The 19,793-nt window shown below is 39.6% G+C and overlaps 3 pseudogenes; 1 reads left to right on the top strand and 2 right to left on the bottom strand.

Annotated features, from left to right (window-relative positions):
* Positions 1-5,919: 5,919 nt before the first annotated feature.
* Positions 5,920-6,038, bottom strand: LOC134961480 (5S ribosomal RNA; annotated as a pseudogene).
* Positions 6,039-12,244: 6,206 nt separating this feature from the next.
* Positions 12,245-12,363, bottom strand: LOC134961481 (5S ribosomal RNA; annotated as a pseudogene).
* Positions 12,364-15,614: 3,251 nt separating this feature from the next.
* On the top strand, positions 15,615-15,733 carry LOC134961482 (5S ribosomal RNA; annotated as a pseudogene).
* Positions 15,734-19,793: the final 4,060 nt, after the last annotated feature.

Consider the following 19,793-nt stretch of genomic DNA (forward strand, 5'->3'; position numbering starts at 1 on the left):
GACTTCTATATTTCAAATACTTCTACACCCCTGTATCTGATTTTTTCCATAGCCCTAGAACTCTCATGATTTGAAAACAGTGGCTTGCAGTGATACTTGGAATGAAACAAGTGAAGTTGACTCACCTCAGGCAATAGCTACATAATACAGGAGTGGTGTGAATATATATAGGAACATAACACACCAACGGCTGTACATAACATATATAATCACCTCCCTGTCATCCAGCCTTGGCTTTATACAATATCATACTGACATTTTGTCAATTGTATGACTATATAAAGTCATTTTTATGGAAATATTTCAGCTGTAGTATTTTCTGACCGTTATCTACTTAGTATTGACAACTAGGTTATGGGGTCTAGGTGGCTGTGTGAACGCAAATGACTAATCAATGAAAACTGAAGTCTCAGAGGAACAATGTCAAACTAGTTTCTGTTCTCAAAAGCCTAGTACAAATTCATCAGACCATTAACAGAGTCATCTTCAAACACATTGCCTCACTGCAAAATCCTAACATATATTGAGTGGGTCACATGCACAATGTACAGCACACTTCCATATCATATACATGATTTTGTGTCCATCCTTGTTGAGTTAATAGAGTTGTATGTCCTGCGCCCTTAATGTTAGATGCAGGTAGCTGTTGCCTGCCAATATGTATCCCATAAAAGTACCATTTTCCCCAGACCATAACACCATGGTTGTTGCTAGATGGCAGGTTCGTACATGAAACTAGGAGAAATATGTCTCAATCACATCAGTTACAGATAAATCAGTTAATTCTGCAATAAGCACAATCCATTTTTATTAACTAAATTCAGCTTGAACATAACTTACTTTAAACTAAACTATGGGTATATTACTACAGGTCTATTTTCGTTTAGTTAGATTGCTGAAAATTGATGTCGTGTTTCTGGGGCTAAAACACACATTTATTATAGGGGGGTACACGCTAGGCGATTTCTGGCTAAAAAATAAACGATAACGACATTTATGTCGTTATCATATATTTTTAGCCTGAAATCGAATCGTGTGTATGGGGGTGATATTGATGAACGATTAACGATGCGCACTCCTGCACATCGTTCAGCATTCACCAGTATTGAGCTGACATGCAGCTCAACCAAAAATGTCAGGCTGAGCTGCATGTTCGGGAATACCGGCGGTGACATCACTGAACGTTATCGTTGAACGATAATGTTCAGTGTGCACACACTATATATCGTTGAATGCTATATCATTCAACGATATAGTCGTTCACCACCGGCATTAAAACATTGGCTAGTGTGTACCCGCCTTAACATTTAAAAATCAATATTGAAAAATCATCTGTTAGTAAATGTTTGTTGCAGCCCCTGAAACACAGTATTGCTTTAGATGACTTTCATCTATTTGTTGTCGATACCAATCAATGAAAATCAACCTTTAGTAAATATACCCCTAGGAGTTTTGCTATGAAAGTCTACATTTAGGAATACATTATCTAAACAGTCTTTAACCTTCCACAAATCAGATGCCGCTGGATTCAACCACTGGATTCACTAACCAAAATACTGCTTTATTCACAGAAGCATTTTTTTCTGTTTTAATAGTCATCCTACTTATTATGGTGAAAGTAAGAGAAACCTACAAAGTTATATTTTGGTTAAAATCACCTTAAAATTAAGTTTTGGCCTTTCTGTGATGCTGATTTTCCCATTGACTCATACTATTAGCAGTGTGGTTAGAGATGTAAATTGCACCAGCTAGGAAGATTTCCAAAGTAAATTAAAATTGTTTCTATCTCATGGGGATTAGAATTAATGCATTTCTCAAAGCCGCTGCAACTTGATACTAAATATACTAGTTTGTCTTTTGAGCATTTTATTGTGTTTTCCAACCAAAACTTGATTCCGTCTTTTAGGGTTTTTATTTTTGTGATACCCCACAAACTGCAAGGTATTATTTGGACAGGTGCTTTGGCACAACTACGGCTTTTGAGAAGCAGTGAACTGTGGCTGGCTGGAACTACAAGCCAAGTGAGTCAGAGCGATAAGTGAAGCTCATCTGCAGTACACAGATGAAGGAGGCAGTTTGAGCTGTAGAGAGATATGAAAATGGATGTGCCGACGCAAGAAAAGCTTGGGCAGAAAGGGCGTATTTACAATGGGTGCATTTACAAATGATAACTTTCCATCAGCACCACAGATATCATAGGGAACAGGATGCAAACATCATGCTTACAGAGATGTGCACTGCAGATATCAAAGAGGACATCATGGCACAGACACCATGTTTTCAGAGATCTGCACATGTGCACTACATAAATCACTGGGAAAATGGCACCCACAAAATTTTTCCAGAGTTTGGTGCATGTGCAGAGGACATGCTCCGGGGAGAGAGGGCCGGCACAGATGCGGCACAATGTCCCTCACCTCTCTTGATCCACCCCTGAGGAGGATATGTGTGTTTGGCACAAGCAGAGCTGTGAGGAGTCCCTGTTGTGCAGCTGAGCAAGAGATTGAGTTGCAGAGATCCTAGGCAAGACAAAACTGCATTTGAGAACACTAAAGGCAGAGCTGGGAGGAAGCCATAACAGCAGAGAGGAACAGTAAAGCACCTCCATGCAGCAGCTGATACTTGCAAAGCCAATAAGTAGTTTAAACTGCTGCAGTAACTAGATACAAGCTACCTGAAAGAAAGTCAAACTGTTGCAACCCTGAAGTGAAAATCCAGACTGCTTGATTTTATAGTGCCACAGCCAGAGCAAGTGGTCCAGTGGGAGCTTTATTAATGTTCAAGCAGGGGAGTTGTGTCTCCAGTGAATCCTACTATTGGGTAAGACACAACCATTCACTGTTACATTTGCCTCTGCAACATACATTGCTACTATTTAATGTTGCACATAACAGTGCTTCAACACATATGTATTGGTCCCAAATGTGCACACAAAGACCCTCAACTGCAACCCTGGAATGCCAGTATTCAAGCTGTGGTGTGGATAAAGGGCAAAACAATCCTGCAGAAGGGAAGAACCAGAACAACAGCCTCTTTCTCCTGATGCATCATCAGAAGGTGACACCAGGGCCTGTGATCTACTCTACTCTAGTTAAAGCTCAAGTGGAGTAACCAAGAAATAAGTGGAGCATAAATGCATATACCAAAGTTTCTTAAATGCTGTCATCAAGGCACCTCAATGGTCCAGGTTTTAGGTATATCAGCTTAAAACTGAAGAATAAAGTTTCCCCTCATGCGTTATACTGTATGTGAGCATACAAATTTGTAGTATAGAGGTGCTCTAAATGAAAAAAGCTCTACCTCCAGACATAGTTTATTTGTTAGTCAATCTTGTCTTACAAATATGTTCTGAACCATATATATATATATATATATATGGAAAAAATTATCTGTAATTATCTGTGTAATTATCTGTGTATTACTGTTTCATGCTAAGGCTGTAATTGAGGAGAACCAATATAACTGCTGCTAATTAGTGGATACAGCTTGTAAAATATCTTGCTGTGATATATATAGCTCCCATTACGAAATTAATTAGTTTAATTGAGGTTAGATAAGTGTGTTTTACTGATAAAAATGTATAATCCATTCTTAAAATGTTCTGAGTATGTGGGCTACTGGGTATTTATTGATATATGCTTGCCCGGTAGATGTTTAATTATCTGTGTAATTACTGTATCTGTGTATTACTGTTTCATGCTAAGGCTGTAACTGAGGAGAACCAATATAACTGCTGCTAATTAGTGGATACAGCTTGTAAAATATCTTGCTGTGATATATATAGCTCCCATTACGTCTGACAAGCCAGCCTACTGACGAAGTAACTACGAAACGCGTAGAGGCGGGGCTTGCCAGACGTGCGTCTTCTCCCACCCGGCTCACACATCCCGGCTGCTTCACTGTGAGTGACCTGACGAGTTCGGCTTCTACCGGCGCGGTGCATGGTCCGGTCTTTGACTGCAGCAGGTTTGGTGGATAGCCTGGTGGATTGTTTCATGTGTTTTAACTGGCCCAAAGAGTGGGTCTTTTATGGTACGAGTCTTTTATAATCCATGGAATGTCCTGTTTTTAATTTATGTGTGAAATAAATTTATCTGCACTATGGGCGCATTCTCCTGATTTTTTCCAGACACAATTTGCTCAAGGAGTTCTGAGCTTCATTTGGAGATTTGCAGCGGTGTTGGTTACACCAGTGCTACAGCCCAGGGATTCATTCACTGTGGACTGACAAACTCTCATTATAGGATCACCAGCGCACCTGTACCTTTTTCTCCATATATATATATATATATATATATATATATATATATAATACAGGATTATCCACCTAGTGGAACAGATAGCACTCTCCAGACTTTACCTTTACATTAAATACTTTTTTGCTGATTTATTGAAGTAATCTCACAGTTCCAATGTAATATCCATTTCCGACGTTTCGGTCCACACCAGGACCTTTGTCAAGGAGTTACAGCGTGGTCACAGCAGTCATCATCACAACGTGGTCAGCATATTTGGTAACAGTTACTGGTGTGGACCGAAACGTCGGAAATGGATATTACATTGGAACTGTGAGATTATCTTTACATTAAATACTTTTTTGCTGATTTATTGAAGTAAAGTCTGGAGAGTGCTATCTGTTCCACTAGGTGGATAATCCTGTATTGTACTATGGGTCCCACCTTTATGTGGGTCGGACTCTGATTGGCACCCCAGTTGTTGGCAGAGTTGCGTGAGAGTGCAGGGATCTGTATGTATATATATATATATATATATATCTATCACAAGCAGGGTCCCCCACATTGTGCGGGTCTGATTTGAAATGTGCAGCAGTTTTTATACATTAGAAAATTATTTGACAAATAGATTTAAAAGAAATCCGAAAATATACAAAAGCCCTGACTAGTGAAATAAAAGTTTAAAGAAAATTTTATTTCAGTAAAATTTAATTATTAATTTTATTGTGACTATGATTTCATAATTAACTAAATTTACTATTTTATATTTATCTTATTACAATAATTAATGTATAACAAAGTAAGAGCAAAAACAAATTGTTATATTCATTTCTTAATTTTAACAAAGCTTAGTGCTAATATTTGTACTAATACTTAGATTATCTATATACTAATTTATACACAAAGTTTAAACTAAAATTAGAATTTACAGATCTTTTTTTCTTTACAATATTTTTTTTAAATAGAGAGTATACAGTACATAAAGATTTGTATGTGTTCCTTCTCTAGAGCATCCTACTGTACATACAGTTGACCATGAAAGAAGCAGTCCTCTTGTAGTTGAAGCCCAACAACTTTAAGTGTTTGTCCCTGGGATTTATTGATCGACATGGCAAAACTTAAATTTACTGGAAATTGCAATGGTATGCGATAAAAAGTTGGGTTAAGGATGCCGCACAGGACTGAGTGATGTTGAATGGATAAGTAATTTGTATGCGTTTCCAAGAAGACCGACGAACCAGAAAAACTTCCGGAATTTATCACCATCTACCATTGAACCAAAAGAGTTCTTTTATAGGTAGAAAAAAAGGGGGGTGATTGTCGATGGTGCTCCCATGGGTCTATTACATAGGTAATAAAGAAAGGAGAGATGAAGGAAAAGTGACCCTTGTTGGGAGCACTCACTCTTGGAAACAATTGTGATTAAGATTATGCAAATGAGGTAGGTATTAAAACGTAACCTTTAATTATTATTGAGTAAAATAAGAGTACACACGAAATTATTGTTAAAAATATGATTAAACAAATTAAAACAGAAGTTTGGAATTACAACTGTGAATATATGGATGAAAACATATCTATAAGGCAAAAATGCGGCACGAAATGCGGCAAAACCAAAAAAGTGTGCCCGCCAGGTATTGATTTCTAAGGTTAGTGCAATAGCCAAAGTGTTGCCATCATGAAAAACCTACAACACCTGGTCTTCCTTAGTGGTCAACCACCTAAGTACTACCCAGGCCCAACACCGTATTGCTTCCAAGATCGGACGAGATTGGGCATGTACGGTGTGGTATGGTAGTAGATTTAAGGTTGATGAGGCAAAGACCTGCAGCTGGTATGCAGCTAATAAATACACCATGAACCTGGTTGTTATGATGGGCAGATGATCTCTTAAAAAAGAGACATCTGTTTGACCGTCATTGCACCAAATTGTATTCCAAATGTATAGGTATACGGAGGTTTAAATCATATGGTCAATCAGTTTTGCCAAATGGAGCCGCCTGTATGTTGCTTTTTTTTGTGCTGTGCAACATCAATCACAATGGATTTTTCACGTATGGTAGGGCAGGAATGGACCCTTGTTATACTGATGACATGCCAACAAGATTAATAGAACATCAAAACATATGTCTGTTTCAAGTAATGTAATATAGTTAAAGCTGAAACTGCAATGGTCCATAGCAATCCACCTTCCTCCCCCTCCCCTTCACAAAAAGTATAGGGCAGGGAATGGGAATGCACCAGAAAACATGTTTATCAGCTAAAAAGACAGATTAGCAGAAGTGGATAGATAGATAAGAAGTATATCTCTAGAGACACAATCTCTATTATCCACACTGAGGCTAACTAATTCATTAGACCCTGAAATACCAAATGCTGTCTTTGTAACAATCTTGTTGAGTTGTTATACTTTCAATGAAGAAACAAATAATCATGTATACACTGTGTGTCCACAATCAATCAATCAATCAGAATTGTGACATAACTCCATACCATATATCGTTTATGCTATAATAGCAAAGGTGTATGCTTACATTTTATGCCTGTATTTGAGACCTGTGTAAAGAAACAGTGCTGTTTATACAGGGAAAGGGGAGTGACGACACCTGTGCTGTAATTACTACAGCTCTTAAGGGAAACAGATTGTTACTGATTATATTGTGTCAGCCAAAAGAGGACACAATGAGTGTCAAAAAATAAACCTATATGTTGATAGCACCTTGAAAGCAAAAGTTTTCATATACAGTAAATGATGCCTTAAGTAAATGGCATAAATTTGCCGAAAAAAGACCAATGCACATAGTGTTAAATTACATCTGTGCGTGGCTGGAGAGCGGGAGACAGGAATGTGCAGGATATAAAAGAAATACTTGTAACCGCCTGGTGTATGTGTCCTGCTCGCTGAGCGCCGCTGACAGCTCGGCTTGACGAGCTGTGTATCTTTGCGGCTGCTCCTGGTCTCCTCTCCTGCCGGTCTGCTGGTCACGTGAGCGCGCTCACCGTGACCACGTTCACCTCCCCAACGTACGTTTCACAGTTAGCTTGTTCACGGGTAGTGTGAACACTAGGAGTACAGACCTAGTATTTATTCTGCTGAGATGATTACTAATTGGCTGCACCTATAGGTAATTGTGATGGTAAGGTCTGACAACGTGTAGTGAGCTACATATCAATTAATAGATAAGTGAAAGCTGAATAGATATCCTGCACATGTTAGAACAGCTATAGATAATAAATGAGTAGATGACCTGCAATCAAATATGGAAGGTATCTTTAGAGATAAATATGAAACACTATATTATTTGGATTTGTTGGATACAAAATTATGAATTAATGGTGTAAGAAAGTAGTTATATATTATATCTAAAAGTGCTTACACGCATGTATAAATTAAAACGGGATTAAAAATGAATTAAATGGTGTAATAGAATAGTTATATATTATATCTAAAAGTGATTACACGCATGTATGAATTAAAACGGGATTGAATGGTAGATAGGAAAAAATGAATAATGTATAGGCTGTGGTAAATAATGGTGCTTGATTATTGAATTAAGAGTGTTGTAATGGGAGTGAGTGTGTGTGTGTGGCTGTAGAAACTTGGGGGGGGGAGAGGAAAAGAATGTGTGAAAAAAATCGGTATGATGGGGACATGCTAGTGCTATAAATGATGATATAAATGGATGCTAATGGTATGTGGGAGAAAGAAGGGGGTGTTGCATACCGGGGAGATGAATTTAGAAAAAAATTGTGAAGAATGCGTGAAAGAAATAATATGTGAATTGCATATGTGAAGAAATATTTGATGATAATATGCTGCTACGTGAAAGGTATAATTATAGTGACGGGGGAGGGGGGGGGGAAAGGTTGGGGTTTGGCACTGGAAAGAAGGGGGGGGTTGTGTTTTGGGGAAAAAGAGGGGGGGGGGAAGGAGAGGAGGGAGGATGGGGGGAAAGGGGAAGGAAAAAAATATATAATGAAGTTAAACACAATGGTCCCCTGCTGGTATAGTTATTGCTAACGTAATAACTTACATAGAGTAATGATATAATCAAATTGGAAGGAAAGCGCCAAAATTAATAGTTTCATTAAGTCCTTGAGGGTGTAGTGAGTCCAATCTGAAAGTCCACTCACACTCCTTCCGTAAAAGAGTATTGGTCCAGTCTCCTCCTCGTATTCCAAGTTTGACTTGCTCTAGTCCACAGACTTTGAGTTCATCCCACCGACCTGCATGGTTGGAAACAAAATGTCGTGCTACAGAGGTGATTTGCTTCATTTTTTGTAAATCTTTAATCGCATTACGAATGGATCCAACGTGTTCCAGAATTCTTTGCTTGAAGGCTCTGGTCGTCATGCCCACATATCTTTGTCCACAAGCACACACTATACAGTAGATCACTCCTTCTGTTGAGCAGTTAATAAAGTGTCTGAGTTTAATATCTTTACCATAGCGGTCCTGAATATGATCAGTCTTAAGGATGTATTGACATGCTCTACAGTGACCACATGGATGTGTGCCAATCGTGGATTGTGATTTTCCTCGGGTTGTTTGGAAATGGCTGGACACCAATCTATCTTTCAAGTTTCTCGATCTTCGCCAGCTCATGGATACTTGTGGTCCAAGTTTTTGAGATAGGGTGGGATCCAAATGGAGGATTCCCCAGTGTTTTTGGATGGCTTGTTTGACCTGACGCCACTCTTGACAGAAACCCCCTACAAATCTAATTGTATTGTCCTCTTGTCTCTTTTGTTTCTTTTCAAAGATTAAATGCTCTCTCTGGATAGTCTGAATATTTCTACTCGCTTTCTTGATAGCAGTATTGCTGTATCCTCTCTCCCGTAGTCTCTTCGAGAGGTCTTTGCTTTGTTCCGCAAAGTCCTGGTCGTTGGAGCAGTTCCTTCTTAAACGTAGATATTCCCCCTTAGGTATGTTCATAATTGTTGGGGGAAAATGGGAACTAGTTTGATGTAACAGCGTGTTTGAGGATGTCTCCTTCCTATACAGTTTTGTTGAGAGCATTTTGTTGTCATCTTTATAAATTAGAACATCCAGAAATGGGAGTTCATCTTGACTAATATGATGGGTAAGTCGAATGTTAAGGTTATTGTTGTTGAGATGTTCAATGAATAGGAGAAGCATCTGTACATCACCTTCCCATATCATCAAAATATCATCGATGTACCGTACCCACAAGATGATATTGGATGTAAAGACATTGTTGCTGTCACTGAACACATATTCGCGTTCCCACCATCCTAAGAAAATGTTAGCGTACGTGGGGGCACACGCTGCCCCCATAGCTGTTCCCCTGGTCTGTAAAAAGAATCTGTTAAAGGTGAAAAGATTGTGGCTGAGTATAAATTGGAGTAAGTCAGCAAGGAACCCATGGAATTTCTCCATACCTTCCATATTCATGAAATAGTTGACAGCTTCAAGTCCTCTATCATGATCAATTGAAGTGTATAGTGCCTCAACGTCCAGAGAGACTAGATATTGATTTGTTTCCAGTTTGACATCATGAATCTTGCGAAGAACGTCTGTGGTGTCTTGGACAAAGGAAGGGAGACCCAAAACGTGGTGTCGTAAATGTAAGTCGACAAAAATGCTGGCTTTTTCAGTCAAAGATCCTATCCCCGATACGATCGGTCTTCCTGGTGGTTGCCTCATGTTCTTATGTATCTTGGGGAGCATATAAAATGTGGGGATGCTGGGATGTGCTGTCTGGAGATACTGATATTCCGAAGATGTTATAGTCCCTTCCACATGTGCATCGGTGAGAATCCGGTTATATAATGTCTTGTAGTTTTCCATGGGGTTCAGTAATACTCTTTGATAGCACGTTTGGTCTTCCAACTGTCGATATGCTTCCTGTATGTATTGTTCTCGGGGCCATAACACCACGTTTCCCCCTTTGTCTGATGGTTTGATAATGACGTCCTGCCATGATTCAATCTCTCTTAGAGCATTTAGTTCTTTCCTGGATAGATTGGAATTATACAATCTTCTAGTCTTCCGAAGGTGTATGTGATCGAATTCTTGAGATACTAATTTAGTAAATATCTGTATCTCTGGACTCGTCTGCTCTGTTGGAAAAAATGAAGACCTTTTCTTACAAATGACCCTTGTGCTGACTTCCCACTGGGGGTCTATAATTGGTGTTGATTCTGATTCCAATGATTGTAGTGCCTCCAGTGCCTCCAATTCTGGTCCTGACAGATCTGATGTATTCATGTTGTCGCCTATTTCTGTCTGATAGGATTGGGTACCGTCCGTTTTAGAGGTAACTATTTTGTTGTGAAATTTTGTGAGAAGTAACTTTCTACTAAATAGTTTTAAATCTTTTTCCCATTTAAATCTGTTGAACTTTTCGGTTGGAGAATAGGAGAGGCCTTTGCTCAGAACTTGGATTTGATCGTGATCTAGATTGTGTACTGAAAGGTTGATGATCTTGAGTTGTGAAGAGGTGTCAGTAGGTATTAGGGAATCTGAAGTTACCTTCTGCGTGAATTCCGTACTGGTTGTCTCCTTGGTGGTAGTTGATCCCACTGTTGTTGACGACCTCTTCCTCCTCTTGCGCCCCCTCCTTGTCTTTCGTTTACTGGGTGCCTTGATCCCCTTCCCCTGGGGGGATCCCCTAAAAAATGTTGTTGATGATATTGGGTGGAGCTGTTACCCTCACTTCTGAAGTTCGTGGTTAACGATGCGGTGGGGGTGTATTCAGGAATGTCTTCAGCTCCAGATGTTTCTATATCTGATGATGAGTAGTGTTCAGGGTTCCTAGGGGGTCGTGGTTGCCAAGAGGGCTTGTTCCATTTGAATATTTTGCCCGATACAAAATCCTTTTTGTCTCTAGCAAATTTATTTCTTTTCCTATCAATTATAGTTTGTTCATATGTTAGAAGGTCTTGTTTGTTTTTTTCAAAGCAGCGTTGAAATTGTGTGTCCTTCTCCCAGGGCTCCAATTTCTTACTCAGTTCATCCAAATCACGTTCACAGCCTTCAAGTATGAGATGGTTATGTTTGATCAAAATGCCCATAAGTTCCATGGAGCACTTGAGAAGACTGTTGTCCCAATCAGTTTTGAGGTTTTCACTAGCTAAATTGAAAGTGGGAAAAACTCTTGGCCTAAGGCCACGTGGTACAATTTTGTTCTTAAGGTAATTCTCTAGTGTGAGGTCCCAACTGGTTCTTATTTGCTTATGCAGTAGCTGTTTAAGTTGTACAAAGTCCGATTCCCAGTTAGTGTGTGGTTCTGTATCCACTATACTGCTGGGAAAAATCTCATCTAAATTTTCTCTATTTCTGTGTTTGTAGGACAATTCCTGCTTTAAATTGAAGCTCATGTTAATTGTATATGGGACTGTGCCCGTTTGTGTACAAAAATCGATGGTTACTAAGAAATTATTTTTCGTTACATCCACTAGTCCGTGCTGGTATTCCTAAGAAAACTATTTCTAGTTGAGTACAATATGCGATAAAAAGTTGGGTTAAGGATGCCGCACAGGACTGAGTGATGTTGAATGGATAAGTAATTTGTATGCGTTTCCAAGAAGACCGACGAACCAGAAAAACTTCCGGAATTTATCACCATCTACCATTGAACCAAAAGAGTTCTTTTATAGGTAGAAAAAAGGGGTGTGATTGTCGATGGTGCTCCCATGGATCTATTACATAGGTAATAAAGAAAGGAGAGATGAAGGAAAAGTGACCCTTGTTGGGAGCACTCACTCTTGGAAACAATTGTGATTAAGATTATGCAAAATGAGGTAGGTATTAAAACGTAACCTTTAATTATTATTGAGTAAAATAAGAGTACACACGAAATTATTGTTAAAAATATATTAAACAAATTAAAACATAAGTTTGGAATTACAACTGTGAATATATGGATGAAAACATATCTATAAGGCAAAAATGCGGCACGAAATGCGGCAAAACCAAAAAAGTGTGCCCGCCAGGTATTGATTTCTAAGGTTAGTGCAATAGCCAAAGTGTTGCCGTCATGAAAAACCTACAACACCTGGTCTTCCTTAGTGGTCAACCACCTAAGTACTACCCAGGCCCAACACCGTATTGCTTCCAAGATCGGACGAGATTGGGCATGTACGGTGTGGTATGGTAGTAGATTTAAGGTTGATGAGGCAAAGACCTGCAGCTGGTATGCAGCTAATAAATACACCATGAACCTGGTTGTTATGATGGGCAGATGATCTCTTAAAAAAGAGACATCTGTTTGACCGTCATTGCACCGAATTGTATTCCAAATGTATAGGTATACGGAGGTTTAAATCATATGGTCAATCAGTTTTGCCAAATGGAGCCGCCTGTATGTTGCTTTTTTTTGTGCTGTGCAACATCAATCACAATGGATTTTTCACGTATGGTAGGGCAGGAATGGATCCTTGTTATACTGATGACATGCCAACAAGATTAGTAGAACATCAAAACATATGTCTGTTTCAAGTAATGTAATATAGTTAAAGCTGAAACTGCAATGGTCCAGAGCAATCCACCTTCCTCCCCCTCCCCCTTCACAAAAAGTATAGGGCAGGGAATGGGAATGCACCAGAAAACATGTTTATCAGCTAAAAAGACAGATTAGCAGAAGTGGATAGATAGATAAGAAGTATATCTCTAGAGACACAATCTCTATTATCCACACTGAGGCTAACTAATTCATTAGAGCCTGAAATACCAAATGCTGTCTTTGTAACAATCTTGTTGAGTTGTTATACTTTCAATGAAGAAACAAATAATCATGTATACACTGTGTGTCCACAATCAATCAATCAGAATTGTGACATAACTCCATACCAGATATCGTTTATGCTATAATAGCAAAGGTGTATGCTTAAATTTTATGCCTGTATTTGAGACCTGTGTAAAGAAACAGTGCTGTTTATACAGGGAAAGGGGAGTGACGACACCTGTGCTGTAATTACTACAGCTCTTAAGGGAAACAGATTGTTACTGATTATATTGTGTCAGCCAAAAGAGGACACAATGAGTGTCAAAAAATAAACCTATATGTTGATAGCACCTTGAAAGCAAAAGTTTTCATATACAGTAAATGATGCCTTAAGTAAATGGCATAAATTTGCCGAAAAAAGACCAATGCACATAGTGTTAAATTACATCTGTGCGTGGCTGGAGAGCGGGAGACAGGAATGTGCAGGATATAAAAGAAATACTTACCGCCTGGTGTATGTGTCCTGCTCGCTGAGCGCCGCTGACAGCTCGGCTTGACGAGCTGTGTATCTTTGCGGCTGCTCCTGGTCTCCTCTCCTGCCGGTCTGCTGGTCACGTGAGCGCGCTCACCGTGACCACGTTCACCTCCCCAACGTACGTTTCACAGTTAGCTTGTTCACGGGTAGTGTGAACACTAGGAGTACAGACCTAGTATTTATTCTGCTGAGGTGATTACTAATTGGCTGCACCTATAGGTAATTGTGATGGTAAGGTCTGACAACGTGTAGTGAGCTACATATCAATTAATAGATGAGTGAAAGCTGAATAGATATCCTGCACATGTTAGAACAGCTATAGATAATAAATGAGTAGATGACCTGCAATCAAATATGGAAGGTATCTTTAGAGATAAATATGAAACACTATATTATTTGGATTTGTTGGATACAAAATTATGAATTAATGGTGTAAGAAAGTAGTTATATATTATATCTAAAAGTGCTTACACGCATGTATAAATTAAAACGGGATTAAAAATGAATTAAATGGTGTAATAGAATAGTTATATATTATATCTAAAAGTGATTACACGCATGTATGAATTAAAACGGGATTATTGAATTAAGAGTGTTGTAATGGGAGTGAGTGTGTGTGTGTGGCTGTAGTTTCTACAGCCACACACACACACTCACTCCCATTACAACACTCTTAATTCAATAATCAAGCACCATTATTTAACACAGCCTATACATTATTCATTTTTTCCTATCTACCATTCAATCCCGTTTTAATTCATACATGCGTGTAATCACTTTTAGATATAATATATAACTATTCTATTACACCATTTAATTCATTTTTAATCCCGTTTTAATTTATACATGCGTGTAAGAATAAATACTAGGTCTGTACTCCTAGTGTTCACACTACCCGTGAACAAGCTAACTGTGAAACGTACGTTGGGGAGGTGAACGTGGTCACGGTGAGCGCGCTCACGTGACCAGCAGACCGGCAGGAGAGGAGACCAGGAGCAGCCGCAAAGATACACAGCTCGTCAAGCCGAGCTGTCAGCGGCGCTCAGCGAGCAGGACACATACACCAGGCGGTTACAAGTATTTCTTTTATATCCTGCACATTCCTGTCTCCCGCTCTCCAGCCACGCACAGATGTAATTTAACACTATGTGCATTGGTCTTTTTTCGGCAAATTTATGCCATTTACTTAAGGCATCATTTACTGTATATGAAAACTTTTGCTTTCAAGGTGCTATCAACATATAGGTTTATTTTTTGACACTCATTGTGTCCTCTTTTGGCTGACACAATATAATCAGTAACAATCTGTTTCCCTTAAGAGCTGTAGTAATTACAGCACAGGTGTCGTCACTCCCCTTTCCCTGTATAAACAGCACTGTTTCTTTACACAGGTCTCAAATACAGGCATAAAATTTAAGCATACACCTTTGCTATTATAGCATAAACGATATATGGTATGGAGTTATGTCACAATTCTGATTGATTGATTGATTGATTGATTGTGGACACACAGTGTATACATGATTATTTGTTTCTTCATTGAAAGTATAACAACTCAACAAGATTGTTACAAAGACAGCATTTGGTATTTCAGGCTCTAATGAATGAGTTAGCCTCAGTGTGGATAATAGAGATTGTGTCTCTAGAGATATACTTCTTATCTATCTATCCACTTCTGCTAATCTGTCTTTTTAGCTGATAAACATGTTTTCTGGTGTATCCCCATTCCCTGCCCTATACTTTTTGTGAAGGGGGAGGGGGAGGAAGGTGGATTGCTCTGGACCATTGCAGTTTCAGCTTTAACTATATTACATTACTTGAAACAGACATATGTTTTGATGTTCTACTAATCTTGTTGGCATGTCATCAGTATAACAAGGGTCCATTCCTGCCCTACCATACGTGAAAAATCCATTGTGATTGATGTTGCACAGCACAAAAAAAAAGCAACATACAGGCGGCTCCATTTGGCAAAACTGATTGACCATATGATTTAAACCTCCGTATACCTATACATTTGGAATACAATTTGGTGCAATGACGGTCAAACAGATGTCTCTTTTTTAAGAGATCATCTGCCCATCATAACAACCAGGTTCATGGTGTATTTATTAGCTGCATTCCAGCTGCAGGTCTTTGCCTCATCAACCTTAAATCTACTACCATACCACACCGTACATGCCCAATCTCGTCCGATCTTGGAAGCAATACGGTGTTGGGCCTGGGTAGTACTTAGGTGGTTGACCACTAAGGAAGACCAGGTGTTGTAGGTTTTTCATGACGGCAACACTTTGGCTATTGCACTAACCTTAGAAATCAATACCTGGCGGGCACACTTTTTTGGTTTTGCCGCATTTCGTGCCGCATTTTTGCCTTATAGATATGTTTTCATCCATATATTCACAGTTGTAATTCCAAACTTATGTTTTAATTTGTTTAATCATATTTTTAACAATAATTTCGTGTGTACTCTTATTTTACTCAATAATAATTAAAGGTTACGTTTTAATACCTACCTCATTTTGCATAATCTTAATCACAATTGTTTCCAAGAGTGAGTGCTCCCAACAAGGGTCACTTTTCCTTCATCTCTCCTTTCTTTATTAATTGCAATGGTATCTCAGATGTTTTTAGTGCTATTATAGCAATAAAAGTGCCTTCTCCTTTGCCACAACCGATTATCCTTCTGTATGGCCAGGGCCGGTTCCGGGGCTTCTTGCGCCCCGGGCGGCATTAGGGGGCGTGGCTTCATACAGGGGGCATGGTCAGTTACGCCCCCTGTACTGTAGTAGGATGTGCAGTGCGCGATGACATCATCGCGCACCGCACAGCAAAGGTCCTCTCCACGAAGGAAAACTAGACGCTAAGCATCTAGTTCCCTTCGTGGAGAGGACCTTTGCTGTGCGGTGCGCGATGACGTCAACGCGCACCGCACATCATTACAGTAAAGGTCCTCTCCACGAAGGGAAACTAGATGCGTAGCGTCTAGTTTCCCTTCACAACGGGCAGCCGACGAAGGGAAACTAGACGCGTAGCGTCTAGTTTCCCTTCACAGCGGCCAGCGGCAGCGGGGGGCACAGCAGCAGCGGATCTTGCCATGGTGCGGCGCCCTCCGGAAGGCGGCGCCCCGGGCAAAAGTCCTGCTTGCCCGTGGCAAGATCCGCTACTGTGTATGGCATACTTATAGATTTTATTTTAAAGTTATACTTTCACTTAAAAAATGCAATTATCGTGAGATTTGTTGCTTTGACGCTATGTCATTTTTGTTGCAAGGTTTCCTTCTGTCAGTCAAACAATTGTTTACAAGCAAAAAACAATGTTTTCAATATTTGTTGCTTTGTCGCATTGTCGTGTTGTCGCTATGTGGTCTAATAGATTAATTTTTCGATACTACATAGCTATGTCAAATTTGGCAGGTTCCCCTTGAGAGCTGTGGAAGATACTCGCGTAAGCACAAACTTATTATTTTCTATATATAGATTTGCCAATACAGCTAATAATAAACTTGTATCTTTTAAATCATACATTTATTTTAAAATTGCATGATTTTTAAAAAAAATCTGTGCAACACATTGCTGTAAATGTCTCACCCTATACAAAACTCTGCAATATAAAAATAAAATTCATATTCTGTAGTCAGCACTTTAAATTTATATTTTACAGACCTGAGTGTCTCAAATTTCTTTGCACCTCTAAATTTCTAATAAATAGCACCTTTCATAACAGGAATAAGCAGCTTGCTAATAGTGTTACTACGCTGGCAGCATGTTTGTAAAAAACTTTAATTAGGAAAGATCTGTCCCAGCAGCCTTATATGGCAAAAGGTGTAAATGGAGGAACTGTCCCAGCCTGCATTCTCTCCACTACACTCCATTAAACGCACAGATGGGCTGATAAAGAAACTGTGAATGGACAAATGATAACACACTATTCAGAAACTCCAACACAAGCTCATTAGCAATCTGTCATATATTTAATTTGTGTAGATGTTTTAAACATAATGCCGCAAATTGGAGAGCACATCCACCGATGCTTCTGCCATAGAGACAGCAGCAAGAGAGGCCAGGCAAATACAGTAACAATTTCAAACTGATATAGTGTGTAGTATTTAAGAACATTATTGACAAGACCTGCAGTCAGGGCTTTGCCAGTATTTGTTAAGATGCATTTTAGGATGTAATTTCAAGGATGCAGTTAGAACCGGAGTTTGAATGGGAGTTGAAAACTGGAGTACTCTAGAATCTAAAATGAAACAATTATACAAACACTGCAGCTCAGGATCATTATGTGGCCTCTCCTCACCTCTGCCATGAGAACACCAGAACCAGGCCTATTGCCCCTCCGGTTGAGAACATTAGGACTGCCCCCGGGCCTACCCCTCAAGGTGAGCAGAGAGCTGTGGGGGGAAAACACCAGGACCAGGCTCAGCAGGGACATTTCCATCCATTAGTGTGCTCCCCACATTCTCATACCCAGCCGTACTGCTCCCATGTGACAAAAACATTTAGAATTTTATCAAAATAATGTTACCCCAATATTTCCCGTTTATTGGTTACCTGCAAATGTGTTCTTACATGTGTTATTTTTTTTACAATGTACTTGCTTCCGACTGTGTGCTCTGCCTGTAATGTATACCTCCACTGATTACACACCCTGCCAACAACCTACTTTATGCAGTGCACCCCAGGTTGTTGCTTACAGTGTACTTCTGTCCCACTGTGTGCTATTCCTGTAATGTATACCTCCACTGATTACACACCCTGCCAATAACAACCTACTTTACTCAGTGCATCCCAGATGGTTGCCTACAGTGTACTTCTGTCCCACAGTGTGCTATTCCTGTAATGTATACCTCCACTGATTACACACCCTGCCAACAACCTACTTTACACAGTGCACCCCAGATAGTTTACTCGGATGGTCCCTCCGTGGGCGGGATGCAGTCAGTTTACCTCCAATCAAAATCCAGACGTTCAAAATCCCGACACCAATTGACCGATGGTCAAAATCCCGGCAAGGTCAAAATCCCGGCAAGGTCAAAATACCGACATTTAAAATACCGACAAGGTCAAATACCGACATGTAAAATGCCGACAGGTCAAAATACCGACATGAGTTTTTCATGATTTTTTTTCATTGAAACCAACTTGTTCATACTTAACCATCCCAGTGGACCTGGAGGGGGAATATAATAGTGCAGCGAGCCATGCGAGGAGACGCGGTACACTTTATATGGTGTCCATGTTGACTTACGTGACATACACACAAAAAACAACAAAAACGCATGGCTGTATTTTGACCTGCCGGCATTTTACATGTCGGTATTTTGACCTTGTCGGGATTTGAAATGTCGGGATTTTGAACGTCGGTCAATTGGTGTTGGGATTTTGAACGTCGGAATTTTTATTGGAGGTATTTCATACCGATCCCCCGTGGGCAGGATGTACTTCACATGGTTCTTTCTGTACAGGGTATATCATAATACACACAAGTGTCGGTATTCCCATATATGCATTGGGCCCTTGTATGGCTCACCTCCCACAGTGTAACCTTCGTAGTATGCCCAACATGGCTGCTTCATCAGGTAATTTTGTGGTTAGGATGAAAAATACATGGACCTGACTGTTTTGTTGGGACTCAACTCTGAGCATTAGGATGCTGCAATCATCCATTTTGTGTCATCTTGTCTAGGGCTAGATTATTCCACCCAGGGTAATCCTAAGCATCTGGTACCTTTTGAGGGTAGAATACACAACCCATGGAAGTTATTACCCAAAATGCCTACACCATTCCTGCATTATGGTTATGTGCACTCTAGGTTTTCTTTTTTATGTCTGTGTGGCTTATCAGTTGCTGTATTTCTTAAATCTTCTGTATAGTGTGCATTGTTTTTGGTGTCTGTAAAATGCCTTGAGTCTTGTTGTTGAATGAGTGCTATATAAATAAAAATATTATTATTATTATTATTAATAATCATTTTTTTGTAATATGAAATTCCAAGGGGGGTTAGTCACAATTACAAGACGCAAGTACAATACACAATTGAGGACGCAGGTGCTTGCTTTTGACATTAAGACATGGTTACCAACTTTATTTATTTCCTCTTCAGGAAAAGACCGGAAAGGAGATGCTACTGACAGCTTTAGGAGCAGAGACATTCTCCATGTCATCCGCCCCCACCTGTATGTCTTGAATAGGAAAGACAAGCTGTAGGTCAGTCTGTCTATAAACACGCCTCCAACAATAAACCCACCTCCAGATATTGTATACACATGTCCCCATTTATGAATGATTCTACCCCCTCAGCCAAGGTGATGCCTAAGAGGCAGATTC

The sequence above is a fragment of the Pseudophryne corroboree genome, chromosome 9 (genome assembly GCF_028390025.1).
Source record: "Pseudophryne corroboree isolate aPseCor3 chromosome 9, aPseCor3.hap2, whole genome shotgun sequence".
NCBI lineage: Eukaryota > Metazoa > Chordata > Amphibia > Anura > Myobatrachidae > Pseudophryne > Pseudophryne corroboree.